Genomic DNA, 16,422 nt, shown 5'->3' on the forward strand with positions numbered 1-16,422 from the left:
TCCTTTTTTTTTTTTTAATACTGTCAAAACAAACACTTTGCTTGAAAATAATTCTTGCAATATTTTGGATTCCCACTTGTTTGACAAATAAGAACAAGTCAAAATTAAAGGGATTTGTCATCACAAAATCAACCCCAGAAGCTGAACACAAGCCAAGTCTGACAGGAGCACTTTGTGTGCTGGAGAACCATTTTCTAGTCAGGGAAAAATTGCCCATTTGGGGATGCTACAGGTGACACATTAGACATAAACATTCAGATTGGGTATAATAACAGCATCCCTGCTAAGTGTGAAAACATTCTCTCTGCCTATAAAAGAGGAGAGGAATCAATATCCAGAAGCATCATAACTACAGTTCCCTTTCCCAGCATAGCGAGAGTGCCCTCCTACATACCCCCATGCTGCCCCTGGCAGAAGTGAGCCCATTTCCAGCACAAAGATGGGAGAGGGGATTTACAGGGTCTGCTTCTTCCACCACACTTCCCCTCCCTGCATATATATATTAAATAGCAGATTATCGGGTATGCCTGCACCAAATCTGTTTGAAAGGCTGATTTTGGAATAAAACCATTCTAAGTGCCATCTTAGGGTCTAATCTGGCACATCCAAGGACAGCCCCCCCATAGAGGAAGACTTCTAGCCTTTCGTGATTAATTAATTTATAAGAAAAAAAGAAAAGAAAAAAAGGAGCTGAGGATGCACGTCTCACTGTTCAAAAGGTTTAAGTGTGAGTGACAACAAGGGATAAAAGCAGGAAGCATAAGCAAATGGAAAAATTGAGACTTGCACAAGAAGTGATGTTGCTGTAAGAAATCTAAGTAATAAGAGAGCTGCTGAATGCTTAAAATGGTAATTCTGTGCATAACCAAGCTGCAAAGTAAAGAAAATGCTTAACTAAATTTGCCTACACAGGGTCATTTAAAAAATTATATTAAAATAGACTAATCATAACAGAAACGAAAGTCTGTAATTTTAGAAGATGATTACTAACAGCACTAATTAAGTGGCTTTAATTGACTCCATCGAAGTCGAGAGACAATTCATATGTATATTTCTGCAAGACCCAGTAATCATAATTTCTGCAGCGTAACTTTTAAATGAGTTATCCTGCAGCTTTTATTAGCTAGATAGCTGCTTTCAATCCACGATTTGCAGATCCCCAGGGGGCCACGGATTACCACTAAGGCACTGGAGGTAACGAAGAAAAGCATGTTTACTGTCAATGCGTTGCCCTGGAAGCTTTGAGGGATCCAAAAATTGAGAAAGATAAAGAAGAGAAAGAGGAAAAGAGGGAATTTATTTTTTCTGCTTTATTCCTGCTTCCTAACTTTCTAAGCACTTTCAGAACATGCAAAGTTATCTTCTTGCTATTCCCTGAAGAACTGCTTTTTTTTCTTTTTTTTTTGGGGGGGGGGGGAGTCTTTCTTAATTAAACAGAAAGTATATCAAGAATTAATTTGAAGGCATGCATCCACCTCATTTTAACATAACACTGTTGTTAAAAAATGGTTTCTTTTTCCATTAACTTTTTACCCAGTCATTACTGAAAATGGGCTATTTCAACCAAAACTTGCTTTTTAAATGGTCTGAGCCATACAAGACTATCAGAAAATAATTTAGTGCATGATGCAAATATGCAGCAAAGCTCTTAATAACCAAAAATTCAGCCTGACAGCAGGAAGCACCAGTGCCTCTTGTTGGTATTGCCCCGTTTTGGAGAACCTCACCATGTCATTTCCACAGCTCCTTCCCATAAAGCTTAGCCCCCCACATGCTTTGCTCAGAGCTGACATTTGGGAAGGGTACAGCATCAGAATTCCATCTTGTGTTCTCTCTTCTAGCCCCACAACACCTTTGTTTAACACTGGAAACTGATGAGAGCAATTAGTCCCTCTCCTCCCCATGAAATCACTTTATGGATTTGCAGCCTGTTGGTTTTTTTGTCATTCCTTTTCTCTAAATTGAATATGTTCAGCTTTCCTGCAGTCCGACATTAAAAACTCTTCACTCTTCTATTTTCCCCCAAACTCTTTTATTTACCTTTCTTTTTTTAGAAGTACCATTCTCAAAAGCTTTATGTTGCATTTTAAACGTTGCCGACCCGGTCCAAAATTGAAAGGGCTCTATTTTTTCATTTATAGCTGATGTTTTACAGGCGATCAACAACTCAAAAGGTGGAGAACTGATCAAAAGATGCATGGAAGGCTTTGTAACTACAGAAAATACTTTAAGATTATTTCAACTCAGACATAAGAAAAAGCTGAATTAAAAGTACGCGCATAGAAAAGTAGCTCAGTCGTCTTGGAATCTTTGAACCAATTTGCCATGACAACCTTAGGATTTAACATACTTATTTATATTTATTTCTTGTGTGGTCTCCCCTAAAAGAAGAGGAAAGAAAGAAATCCTTGACTTTTTTTGTCCTCTTTTTTTTTTTTTTTTTTTTTTAGTAAAATATAGTTACAATTTGTTCTCACTTACCTTTTGAAAGCTTATTAGTATTTTGTTCATTTGTTTAGAGAAAGTGCTAGAAAACAGTTTCTTGCCCACATCCCACAGCCAGTTTCATTTGTTGGTTTCTAAATAAATGAAGGAAATAATTCCTTCTGAAGCCTGTTCCCTTCCCACACCCTTCTCCTTGATCATTCTTTCTGTGGGGAATAGGGAAAAAACAAACACAAATGATGTGAAATTATATTTGCATCTGTTCTTACACCTATATTAGCATATTCTAATTCTTACCTTGGGTATCAATATTCATAACCACCGGTGAAAATATAACACTAGATAATAACCGTAGCACTGCATACATATATTTTCATGGAGCTATCCAAGCACACGACACTCAGCATAAAACACAACACATAAGGGTAAGCTGATGGGTTGGGGTGCTGGCTGCCCCTGCACCTACTGCTATCTCCAGTTAAGTGCAAGGGAGAGAGTTCTCCCTGAAGCACTGGACCCATCACGAACCCTGAACGTGAGCTTAAAGGTCAGCAACTCTTTTGTTTGCTTTATTTTTCTTTAGACATAGAGAGAAAATTTACATGGATCAGGAGTGACAACACTGCCAACATTTTCTCATTTTTATTTACTGATTCTGTCAAGTGAAGATATTACCTACAGACTTGGCAACATAGCTGCTGCTGTGGGAAAAAGAAACAAACATCACCACCACCAACAAGCAACAGAGCTACCAAATGTAAGGGATCAAAGATGGGGAGGAAAACAGCATCACTGAGACCCAACAAAGAGTCGAGCTTTGAGGTAACTCCCCTTGCTGGGTAAATTAAGATGTTTTACCTCCTAAACTGAGCTTTCCAGCTCTTTCTACAAGATGTTTTTTGGAGAAATATTAAAACTACTGTATGCCTGAAGAAATAATTGATTTAGAATCAGGAGAAACTGACAGAAGTTTATTCTCTTCATCCCAAGTCACCCAGGCCTGGCTTCCCTCACACATCCTGCTCCAGGCACATTATCCACACAGCACTTCATTCAAAGGCTTTGTTTCAAAGCTAATAATTAAGATTTGCAGAATTCCAGAGAAATATCATCTTGATTTTGTTAATGAAAGAGAAGATATCTAGACCTGAGAACTATACACACCCCATTCACCAAAGAGCCACACTTAGTCCCATCAGCTTGAGGACATCACTTCAGCAGTTTGCGCTGCTCAGCACAGCACTGCATGCAGCTCACATGCCGATGGAGTCAATAAGAAAGATCTCCTCTAATAGGTTCTGAATAGGCTGGAGCACAGCAACCAGGCTGCCATTCTCTAAGCATAGAAAGGTCAGCTGGATCTGGTATCAACACATTTTAATCACTAGAAAACAAGAAAACAGAAAGAGAAATGCATGCATTTCTCTTTCTATCTGCAGCAAAAGGAATGCAAATACATTAAAGCAAAGGTGTGCAAAAGATCACTTATTACTAATTGCTACTTTGTGCTCGACCCACTCTCTCAGCTAGCAGCTCCATTGCACAGTATCATCCCTATGTCCATGAGTACGAACAGAAATACATCTATACAAACATGTGTGCTTCATTCTGTTGACAACACAGCTTCTTCCAGTTTCATCACACAGCAATATGCTGTATGGTATGGGACATCCCTTTATCCAGCTGGGAACAGCTATCCTGGCTGTGCCCCCTCCACCCCTGTCTGGCAGGGCAGCATGAGGACCTAAAGCATCCATGGCTCTGTGCAGCACAGCTCAACATCAGGGTGCTGTCAACATTATTCTCATCCTAACTCCAAAACACAGCACCACACGAGGAAGAAAATTAACTCTATCCCAGCCAAACACAGAAAAGACTTACTTTTCTACCTCTACAAAAATAAAGAAGGAAACATGCCTTTGCTAAGCCACAGTCTCACTGCCACTTTGCTGTTTTTCAGCTGGGTGTCACTTCATATTGCAAAACACTAAAACAAGCCCTACAGACAAATTTTTGTAATTATCTAATGCTCCTGAATTCACTGACACCGCATAAGGTATAAATAAGTACAGATATTGCCCTATCAAATTTAGGATAATATCAATCTGAAAAAAATCCTGCAAAAGCAATCAAATCATATTCTGAGCTAAAATAAACCCCTAGGAAAAATACTCAAAGGCTGGAAGATGAGCTAAGTATGCAAAATTTGGCTGTGTAATGAGTTAGAAAGTACACAAAATAAATGTAATACTAGATGAATGAGCTGAAGTAGGAAAAAATATGTAGGTTAACCTAAGGGGGTATAGGTTAAAGTAATGTGAAGAAATCTCCCTGTCAGTGAGACATATTAGATTGTAGGAGAGTCTCTCAAGGGAAGAAGTGTCAACCCTATAATTTAGATAACTTAATATATGATTGGATAAAACACCAGAAAGCTGCAGTGTATAGCAAATTCCAGGATTTCAGGGGATAATCGAGAAGATGAATGCTGGCAAGAGTCGTATCTCTGCTTTCAACCTGCAGTGTTTTTTTCAGCACTTGCCAAATGAGCACAAGACAGAGCTTTTCTATCTACACAGGAGACCAAAGGTGATGCAGAGGACCCTGTCACCAGAAGGACACCCACAGGGACACCAAGCAGTGCTGGAGGACCCTGTGACGTCAGGGCACGAAGGCACACCATGGGAGCACGTTTCAAAAGCAAACACTGCTTTGTCTCCCTGTTGTTCATAACTAGTTTGCTGTGATTATTTGCAGTTTCTCAGCTCACTTACAGGATTTGATTGGCTCCAATCTCATATTTCACTTCCAAGCTGCTCTTCAGCACAAACATGGCCACATAGATCCCAAACTCAATAGATTTGATTATGACAGCTCTTTGTTTAACTAGTCTTAGATAACTGGCTTTTTCTTAGGATAAATATCTGCAGCCATCTGAGCAAAAGCACTTATGCATAACAAGGTTCAGCACCACTGTGTTTAAATATGTTATCTGTGTTAGCTATTCAATCACAAAAAAAAACAACCAACAGCAATTTTGTCACCAATAGTAAGTCAGTCATCCCACAAAATGCATAGTTAATGTTAGGCTGTTTTTTCATAGACAGTTCATCAAACCCTTGTGAATAATGAATGCATAACTTTGGATAGGACATGACATGTAAATTTAAGGCTCAATCTGTCTAATAATTTATTTATCAAGAACAATTTGAGTAGTACTATCTAAAAGCAACAAGATTAACACTCTACTAACAGCCAGCTGAACTTCCTATTTTTGTGCATAGACGTGAGCAGGACACACACACACACAGCCCTGCTGTCTTACATGCATCTCCTGCAGCCCGAGTGAAATCACAGGGCTCCCCGCCTTACATTACCATTCTGAAGCAGTCTGGGAGCAATCACATCATGGAAGTGAAATGGCATCTGGATGGGGAGATAGGAGATATGGTTTAGTGGTTTTTCTGTAGGTATAGTAAAGGGAGGATGGTTGAAGTAGATGATCTTGTAGGTCCTTTCCTACCTTGTGATTCTATGATTACAATTATGCCCTGTATGCACGTTGTTTTCATAAGATACGGTCTATCAGGCTGTATTGGTACCTCCACATCCTGTATTGTTCCAGAGTAGTTGAGATTCAGTTGTCATTTTTATTACAAACATTTGCAGTGGGTTGGAATAATTTGTTGCAATGCATATCAAGCTGTCTGCTTGGACGCATTAAATTTTTCCTCCCCACAATTGATTTAAATCCTATAAGATATTTTGGTGGAGGAGCCAAAAACAAAAATGCATCATTCTCAAAAAATGCTTCAGAGGAGAAACCCAGAAACTTTTACATAAGTTATTAATTGGCAATTCTCACAAAAGCAATGCAAAACAAACAAAGAAAAAACTGGCTGAGAGTTATCAGCAAAACGTGTCAGAGTCTCATAGTGGATATAAGCAAAGCAGACCGTAGCATTTCACTTATAAAGTGAACAGGAAATGGGATAGATCACAACCACACAGACTTCACTTTTTGGGGGTTTCTCTGTACACAGTCTGAATTTGTTCATGTGGTCTGTACTGCTTGTATAATTTCAGTAATTAATATCTTGTCTGACCCTCAAAAGATATGAACAGTTAAAACAACATGATCTAGTTAGGTAACATATTGCACATGTATAGTGATCTCTGTTTACTTAGAAAGGGGTAGGACAAGGGGGAATGGTTTTAAACTGAGACAGGGGTCCTTTAGGTTAGATATAAGGAGGAACTTTTTCACTCAGATGGTGGTGATGCACTGGAACAGGTTGCCTAAGGAGGATGTGGATGCCCCATCCCTGCAGGCATTCAAGGCCAGGCTGGATGTGGCTCTAGGAAGCCTGGTCTGGTGGTTGGTGACTCTGCATACAGCAGGCGGTTGGAATTGTATGAGCATTGTAGGCCTTCTCAACCCAGGCCATTCAACGATTCTATGACAATAGCATATCTAAAGCTTTGCAATTGTGGTCCATTAGAAAAAGCTGGAAATCAAGAGCACTTCCACAAATCAAACATCTTGGTTAAAAATGTCAGCGTGTATAAAACAAAGTATTTTTTCCTGGGATATGACAAGTTTAAGTAAGATTTTTTTTTTATCTCTGTTGGGTCATATTTGAAACCAAATTTCATTTTGGACTAGAAAACCAGATTATAATCCTTTGAAAATGTCAGAGCATTGCTTTTACTTGGCAGCACTGTTGCCAAAAAAAGAGAAAAAACAAAGAAGGAAAGAAAAAAAAAACACCCAAAAAAAAACCCAACAAAAAAACAGAAAAGAAGTTGCCAAAGCAGACTCTGTGGTACAGAGGCTGTAGTTCTGACTTGTTAATGAACTGCCTGATGTGTTTCACATGACTACACAGTTTTTTATTTAAATATTCAGCAAAGTGCCCCCTGGGCTCTTGTGGAGTCCTCCCAGATCCCTGCTCAAACAGTCACCTCTCCACACTGTATGACCTGCGTTCAAAGCCCAACATGTAGCTCCATCAAGTGAGAAGGAGTAGTGCCACCAGCTGCTGCAGGCAGCACTGCCTCCGTCTTCTCTGGGAAAGAGAAGGAAGAAGAGTTGCTTCAGAGTTAATGTTGCTATAATTAATTTTCTGTGTGTGCACTTTACTCACACAGTCAATTTGTCATTGAAGAGTATAATTTACTCTTCTCTCCACAGACTCTCAAACAGCAAAGGGAAAGACTTGGGCTACTGCAAAGTGTGCAATACTGATGATAAGGCAGAAAATTGAGAACTCTGGCAAACCCTCCCATCACTTTGCATCCTTTCTTCCAGCCAGGCTCCAAAGGAACTTTCCATCAAAGCCAGAAGAAAACTATATACAATTTCAAACCTTTACCTGACCTCTTGTTTCAAAGGGCTATGCCTGAAACCTTTGGGTCCTTCCAGCTTTCTTTCTTCCTGTTAGAACTTTGCTTTCAAATGTCCCTGTGCCCCGCACGGTGGCTTTCCTGTAAGCCACCTCCTGCTCTGCTGGGAGCCTGGCAGCTCGCTGACCTTGCCTTCAAACGCAAAAGACAAAAGGGAAGGGATGAAACCAGCTGAAGTGAGAGTAACAGTTGTACAAGACAGCAAAGGAGAGCGAAAGGCCACAAGGACTGAGTATAGGTGGAAACTGCAAGTTGCAGCAAAATGCGCTGCACAAAAAGCATTTTAACCCCATCTCTGCAACACAAATGAGGAGAGCATTCTCCTTGTTGTAGGTTAGAAAAATTGCTTACACTCAAGTATTGCAAAGTCCAAACAAAACTGGGCTGAAATAAAGATGTTAGCTCCACAAGGAGCAAAACAAACCGTCGCTGGTCTGTTAGGAGAGGTTTCACAAAGTTTGCTTCTCTAAACACAGAACAAACTGACCTTGAAAGTTGTAGAATCAAAGAAGATTGCTTAAAGTGCTGCTGGAGAAAAATCACATCCATAGCATCAACCAGACTAATTCCAATTACAGCTTTAAGCCATTATATGAAAGAAACAGAGATTCTCAGAAAGATGCTAAACTACAAATACCAACCCCAGTACTACAGCTGATATCACACTTAACATAGAAACATCTCTGTCATATCTCAGAAAACCAAAAAAGTCTTGATGGTATTTAGCCACAATCACAGGATAGAAGACAAATGATCAAGAAAACCCAGCAAATTGTTGTGGGCACATACCCGTCTAAGTGTTTTCTAACAGTAAATCCACTTCTGAGAGCACAGGCTTATGGATACGTTTAAAAATTGCATCTAAACTGGAACACTGGATAAGTTCAGATATGAGCATAATAATGCAGCCCATAACAACGCGCTCTCTGAGCTGTTCGCTGCCTTTTCATTTTACAGCTGGAGCTAAGCACCATTTTCTGATTCTGAATGCAGCTCGATGTTTTCTCTGCAGAGTGTTTTCGCAGTTATAATCCAAATTTTTCATTTGTTACATCCGTCCATTGCTGATTATGCTCCCACTAGGGAATATAATAAAAAACATGCTGCACGGAGGGGCATTTTAGCTTTCAATTTACTTGATTTAAATTTCTCAGAAATTCATCTCAAGAAAACGCTTTCGAGGGTGAATCTATTTTCCCAACTTACCACACTTTCGAGTGGGGTTACTCTTAGTTCTGCATTATTTTCCCCTTCATTTGAGCTACTACACTCATGTTCTGACTTCCATAGTCACACTGCCTTGTTTTAACCTCGTATGACTTGAACTGGAGATGCTGTGCAGCACAGCTTCCACTGAGCACAGCTGGAGGAGCAAACACTGGGATCACAAGGAGCCCCAGGAGGGGTGAAAAGGGCTTTGCAGAGCTGTGGGTAGAAGCACTCTTGGTTATGAGCAAAAATTCATCTGGAAAAGTTCACAGGCTACATATATGTGCACAGGCTTCTACATGCACATGCATACAAGAATATCTCTGCTTACTGCAGTCTCATCATAAGCATAAAATCTTTCTTGTTGTGTATTGAACACATAGGTTGGCTGCTTACCCAAAACCCTTGGAAGTGTTGTTTCAAACTAACATTTGCATTTAAAATGGAATGCTGTCCTTGCTGGCTTTTTACTGTAAATTAAGGGACAGCATTCAAAGAGTTTCAGAAATAAATTCACCAAAAGCAGAGGTGACTTAAGTTGTAGAATATCGAAGTACGCAGAGAAAGTTCTCTAACCTTCTTAAATGCTGACCTTTGAAATTACATGTAACCATCTGCTCAGGAAATCTATAGTATTTCTTGAGATGAGGGAGCAGGAACTTAAAGCATGAATTTCCTAAGGGCTAGATTCTTGGGGGAAGCATAACTAGGGAAGCATGACCAATAATTTCCCAGCCTGAAAATCTCTGGAGTTATCAGCAAAGATAGTGAAGAGAGATTTTATGATGTGGAGGGCAGAGCTGATTAGAAAACTCACTTTAAATTGATGCTAAAACAGGGAGAGAAGGATCTTGGCTGGCACTCAACATTTAAATAGAGCATAAAAAGCCATTACTTTATTATTTCACAAGGACCTTAAGGAAAGTAATCAAGAATACTTGTGTACAACTTATTGTAGTAAAGAAAAATAGAGGTACCACAATTCAGGTTGTGGAATCCAGCAGTTTTATGAACTAAAGCAGCAATAAATCCAAAAACAACAAAATGAAACTGAATTTACAAAGCTACTTAAAAACAATTTGAATTACTGAGTGTATTACCGAGTGCTGGAGAAGAAAGATCTGTGTATTTTTTACACTGCTACAGTTCTTGGTTGGGTATAAACAATGCGACAAAACAAGAATGAGTAACTCCTGGAAATCACAATTACTGCATCTTATAATGGCAATTTGCATTTATAATATTCATTGCTCAAAGATGAAATCGATGCAGCTCTGTAACTACCATCACCTCTGAACCTGTTTACTATAACATACGTTTCCCAAAGGCTTAAATCCAATCCCTGGTAAAGGATTCATACACAAGTGGCCCCAGTATTTTCTCAGAGACTCAAAATTTTGCTCCTTTTCTCTATGTACAATGGTATACTTTTGCTATTCTCTGCTTCCTTAGTGCTGCAAGTTATGTTCAAAGGGAGCACTTATACAGGATCATCGTTGTTATTATTTATTATTTATGCTGAAGTGCAAGACATAAAGAGTTCTTAAAAACAAGGTCCTTGCAAAGGAATGCATGGGCCAGCATCATTCTACCAAACCCTGCAATAGGGTAAAAAGGAGCATCACAACTGTTATTGGGGTGAGCCTGCACATGTCTTGGGTGAATGCCGTATGAGTACTTGACCTCACCTCACTCCACAGGGGTGGATTGGAACAGGAGCTGTTAATTGAGTTGACCAGCTTTGTAAAAGTACCACATCAAAAGCAATGAGAGCATTCCCAGTGCATTTTTTCACTCTCATGTTTTAATTAGAAAACTCTCAAATGTACCAGCAGATAGGTGGGTCTTGCACCTCTATTGTTTTTCCAGCCTGCAGAGGGAAGGTGTAAGGCTTCAAACAAAGCTCTTCTCTGATTGTGGTGGTGGCAATCCACACCTCATCAGACATGTGTAATTAGTATCTCAAATGTGTAAGGTAGTGAACAAACTTAGCTACAGCCTTTGAAAAGGAGAACAAAAGACCCGGAGATATGCTTATATTTAGCCTTGATGTACTTTCATTTTTTAAAGCAAACAGAAGTGTTAAATAAATTGCTATGAATAGATTTGCAAAAAAAAAAAAAATAATAATAAGCGGTAGACCAACCAGAGCTAACAAATCTGAACCAAAGGACTGAAAAAGATAGACAGACTTTTTTCTCACGCTGTGATGTCTTATTCATTCATCACTCATTCCTTATTAACCTCTTCACTTTACATTGCACCCACATTTCTGCTATATTGTCCACAGACAAGGTCTGGCTTTTCAACTTCCTGAAAGTACTTCTCCTCTCCCCTTCATCTTTGAAGAAAGCTCTGCTCCTTCTCAGAAGGACTCATCTGGAGGGCTCATGGCTGAGGTTCTATTCCACAACTTCATTTTCCAAAAGCATCAACAAGCTTTCAACATGATAAGGACCTGCCCTGTCTTACACTTGGCATAAAGATTTACTTATCTTACAGATGCCAGTGAAATGGGAAAGAATAGTCTAAATTTCTCCTCCACTTCTCATTTTATAGTGTAATCCTACCCCTGTAACATTTAGAAGAGGAGCACAAATGATAATCACCCACAAACAGAAAGTGAACTCCACAAAACCCATGAAGAAGCCAACATTTGTCCAATTAATTTGTCTCACATTGCTTAGCTTAGATTTAAGGACCAGCAGGATCGTAAATCTACAGTCCTATCAGTCTTCATTTCACATCTAGGAAAAAAATGGTTTTGTCTTAAGATTTACAAATGAAATTTTTCAAACTTAATACTAACTACATGAGACTTCCACAGCTAGTTACCTTCTGTCCACGAAATCCTATTTCTGTATTAATGACACTTGATTCTCTACTTTCACGCTTCAGGAAAGTGGAAATAGAATGAGACTAAAAAAAATAAAATAATAATAATAACAATAACATAGAAAAAGGACAATGAAAATTTAGGCTGAAGAATGGCAGAAAAAATCTCTGAGAAAAAAATAACATACAGCTACAATAAAATTTGATATAACACAGTGGTCAAAACACTGGAAATAAGCTACAGAGATCTACTTTTGCACTGACAGAAGATGAACTTGTCAGTGAATAGCTTTCACCCATCTCTAACTTCTGATCATACCAATAGAACATGGAAAGGGTGTGGATATCAAAGAAAATTGCTTTGGGAATTTAGCCTCACTACTAGCTCTTTATCTCCAGGGATGTGGTTATAAAATGAAAAACACCTCCTACAGCTGCCTTAATGGTAAAATGAAAAAAATAAAAAATCCTATTTGGAAGAAAATGTATGTCAGATGTTTCTGAGATAGGAGTAGACAATAACATAAGAAAGTCAGATTTGAGCAGATAGAAATGTGTCTTGTGTAACTGGAGACCAGCAGGAACTTATGACAATCAAGATATCTTTGTTTAAGGATTAATTGCCACCTTTCAGCAACACAGGGCTTCCATCAGCAGGAGGCTTGAAGAGAGAGATTTCTGAAAGGGAGTATTATCCCTGTGATGTCCCAGTGGTTTCAGGAAGGTAATTGAGCCTTCTCAAAAGAAAAGGAGCTTCTGCGAGTGGCACTACACTGCCAGTAGCAGCCTTTCATGCACCAGCAGTTCATTTCCGTTGAAGTGTTATGCTATTAGCATATAGGGATATTTATTATGTAGAGAATATCAAAACAAGGCAACTTCTAAGAACTTACCTTGGAAAAAAGAAGCTCAGTTTGTCTGGAGGGGAAAAGCAGTGTTGGCTTATGTATTAAAGTGCATACTAAAGCATAAAGGGGGTTGGAGATAGGCAAAAAATTGCTGAGACTTTCCTGAACATCTTTGGGGTATTCTATTTTCTTTCCTATCTTTGGGCTTTACCACCTGGGGACAGGCCTTTGTAGGGTCTGACACAAATTGTCCCAGATTGCCACTGTGGCTGTGCACTAAACAGGGTGACAATTCCAGAGGCTTTACAATGATAAAAGTCCAGCTCCCTTGCAGAGATACGTAACATACTGCCTTATCCATGTTCTTGGTATGCAAGGGAAGCAGACCCTGAAATGCTGCAGGAGTGTAGAAATACACTCATGCAAAAAAAGAAAAACCAACCAAAATCTTTCTTGTTCTCAGAATCTCTCATATTTTTAAGAAATAGACCTCCCATAGGGGTGGTGCAGAAGACCAGACAGAAGAGAATACCTCAAGCATAGTTAATTTACCCAAGGAAAAGCCATAACTCTTGATTTTAAAGAAGGAACTGGAAAGGAAATGTAGTTTTAGCACCTCACAGTTTGGTGCCTTATTTAAAAGAATATCCCTTTCAGATATCCCTGAGATTTCTCTGGCTAAGAAGGGAAGTCACTCAGGCACCCAGAGAATTTTACATCAGCAAAAGAAGTCATCTCCCTCCTGCAACTTTTATGACGAGAGACATCTCCCTTTTCACCTTCTTTTTATTGCTTTCTACTCCTTCAGTGACTTCATCTTTGTAGTCATGTAAGAATGGAGCAGAACTATGAAGACTACTGAGGTCCGAGCTCCACGAACCACCTACATTCTCGCACTGCCCCCAGCACACTTCCTGCTTGGATCGCCAGTCTAAGAGTACTTTTAGATGAAATCTAGCTGTCAACACTTAGCTTCCTAGACTTTGAAAACACTCCATGTGTACTGGGGTGAGATTAGGCGCTCCACTTGACTCCCCAGGGAAGGCAATTTAAACCACACATCACAACAGATGCATATCAGATTTGTTGCTCGTCACGCCAGCTTCCTATGTAAACACCTTAATTCATTTTCCATATCCATTCCTCTTTGCTGAAATGAACAAGATAAAAGGTGCAGATATGACATGTGGTTTAGTGACCCATGCTCCCATCAGGAGCTAAGAACTGGACCAAGACCATAAATGCATTTAACACAAGCAACTGAACAACAGTCATATTATAATGAGTTTCACATCTGCTGAGAGCCTTGGCCTTCAGATGGTATACTGAATTTAATATTCCCTCATGCAGATATGTAATCAATTTATAAGCTCAAAACTTTAATATCTCCCCACACTAAATTTCCTGTGTTGCGAAGAATGCATGGATGAAATTTGCAGCCTGTGTTCCAAGCATTCATTCTGTGACCCACTTTATTGAGGAATACTTACACCCAAATTGAACCAAAATCTGAAACTTAATGACTTTTAGTACCCCACTGACTGTGAACCATAATTTTTCATTAACTTAATCTGAAATGGAAATAACATAATAACTAGTTGATCTATATTTATACAAATAATAAAATATTTACTGCAAATTTTGTAATGACTTAAAATCATGCTATCACAAGTGAACAGGCAATCAGTTTGTCATTCCACAAAAAGCTAATGTGCACTAAAATCACTCATCTCCCAGAATAGAAACAGATATTAAATTCTTTAACTATTTTGGACACATTCATGATGGCTCCTAGCACAGGAACAAAGCATCGTTCATAATTTTGAGAAACATCAAGTTGTCACCTTCCCATTTTTAGTTCATACACTTGCCTTCAAAACAGGAATTTGGAGTGAGATTGTTAACACAGGTTCACTGGAAAAAGAGTTATCAGAAATATGTTGTGGAAAACTTGAAGCATAAACTATTAAAACAAAAATCAAGCTATGAGATATTGGACTGCATCTTTAGAACATGGAGGAATGAAGCAGTAATTTAGAGTTAAATACCACATTTAGCATGCTGTGTATTCAGAGTAACAACTCAATAATGTAAAGCAATAATAACTCAATAATATAATATCCAATACATTTCTCAGTAATGACTGTTAATAAGTAGCTTGCTTATTAATGGCTGAAAATGAAACCACTATAAACTTTGGCTGAGTTAGTCAGCAGTGATGCATTACTCATATTATTTCCAATAATAAAAGTTAATTGTTATTGTGCATTGTACCTGAAGTCCTCAGCGGTACATTTTTGTCCCCGATATTTTGCTTGAGTTGAAATCCCTGGGAACAAAAAAACAACAAAACAACAAAACAAACCAAAAAAAAAAAAAACCAAAAAAAAAAAAGACAGAAAGAAAGTAAGAAAGACAAAACTCCCAAACCTTTGCTGTATTCTAAATTCACAAGGCAGCACTGCTTTGTTTTGGAAAGAAGATCTTTCCAAAACGGCTCATCACTCACATGGGAACAAACAGCTTAAGAAGCTTCCTGGCTCCTTTCCTCCTGTGCTCCCTCTAAACTCTCATGTGTCCAGATTTAGGATTACATTTAAAAGTTCTTCTTAGAAATCATTTTATTAAGTGCTTCAGTAATTTGATATTTTATATCCTCATCACTGGAGCACCCAACAACCAGGGATTTTAGCAATGACTAACATCTGCCTGGTTCCATTATTTTAGCCTTTTATCTTCTTAATTGCAAAATCCCTTTATGCATCATGTAGAGGTTGTTGTTTCTGCGGTAGACCATGTGCCCATTGTGTATGGTAATCTTTGTGAATTGGCCTAAAAATCTACTTTTTTGGTCTAAGAGGAGCACCTGTCAAGATTTGCAGTCATTTCCCAGCCCTTTTTCTCAGTGTGTATGTAACTAGTCTGTTACATCTTCTATCACCCCTACGCCATCCCAGAAAGGGAAACTTGCCATTGTTATGGGCCATAAAGGAGACAAAAGGACCCTTTATGGTAATTGCGAGCTCTTCTGTTTTTGTTGCAGTGTAGCCATTCTTAGGCCTTTCCGAAGAATGGATCACGATGTAAACTAAAGACAGTTCCTTCCGACTGCTGCAACAAGTACTTCGAATTCAATCTTTAAGTTTTAATTTCCACAAAATCTTTTGCTGAGCATGTAATCCATTGCTTCCAACTCACTGTGCTGTTTCTGCAATAGTTGGCAATATTCATGTTTTTCAATATGGTCTCTGTACAAATAACTAAGCACAGCTCCCATGATAATGACCCTTTCCTCTTGCCATGCCCACTAGGTGAATGTTAGCATGTAAACCAGCTGCTTTTTGGCAAAAGCAAATTCCTAAACTTGCAGCCTAGCAAAAGTTACTTCAGTGTATCTCAGTTCAGCTGAAGGAAGATCCTGATCCTGCATGATTTATAGCGGCAGATCCGGAACAACAAACAGAACATTATATAAGAAAGCAGTCTATCATTACTTTAATATTGTTATGTGTGAATACCTATGCAATAGTCACAACAGTTTATCCATCCATTCAAAACAATAGCTCTAATTATTTTAATTTTTAAATTCAGGTACGTGTTGCAATTCAGTCTGGTTTTGTGATTCAAGTAGGTGGAGAGGAAAATAGCTAAACAGTCATTTTTCATGTGCTATAGCTGC

The 16,422-nt window shown here is 38.8% G+C and overlaps 1 long non-coding RNA gene across 5 annotated transcripts in view; it reads right to left on the reverse strand.

Annotated features, from left to right (window-relative positions):
• The window catches only part of LOC107318434 (uncharacterized), a 55,109-nt gene that overhangs the window by 13,921 nt on the left and 24,766 nt on the right, over positions 1-16,422 (reverse strand). For 4 of the 5 annotated variants that reach the window (XR_014933623.1, XR_014933621.1, XR_014933620.1 and 1 more), the window contains exons 5-6: positions 15,018-15,072; positions 2,482-2,651 (exon numbers count right to left, since the gene is read on the reverse strand). This is a non-coding gene — a long non-coding RNA (uncharacterized LOC107318434). The remainder of the gene's footprint in view (positions 1-2,481; positions 2,652-15,017; positions 15,073-16,422) is intronic. The other variant, XR_014933622.1, reaches the window with a different exon arrangement.

Source organism: Coturnix japonica, chromosome 12 (genome assembly GCF_054131305.1).
Source record: "Coturnix japonica strain WE chromosome 12, WE-NBRP24, whole genome shotgun sequence".
In the NCBI taxonomy this organism is placed as follows: domain Eukaryota; kingdom Metazoa; phylum Chordata; class Aves; order Galliformes; family Phasianidae; genus Coturnix; species Coturnix japonica.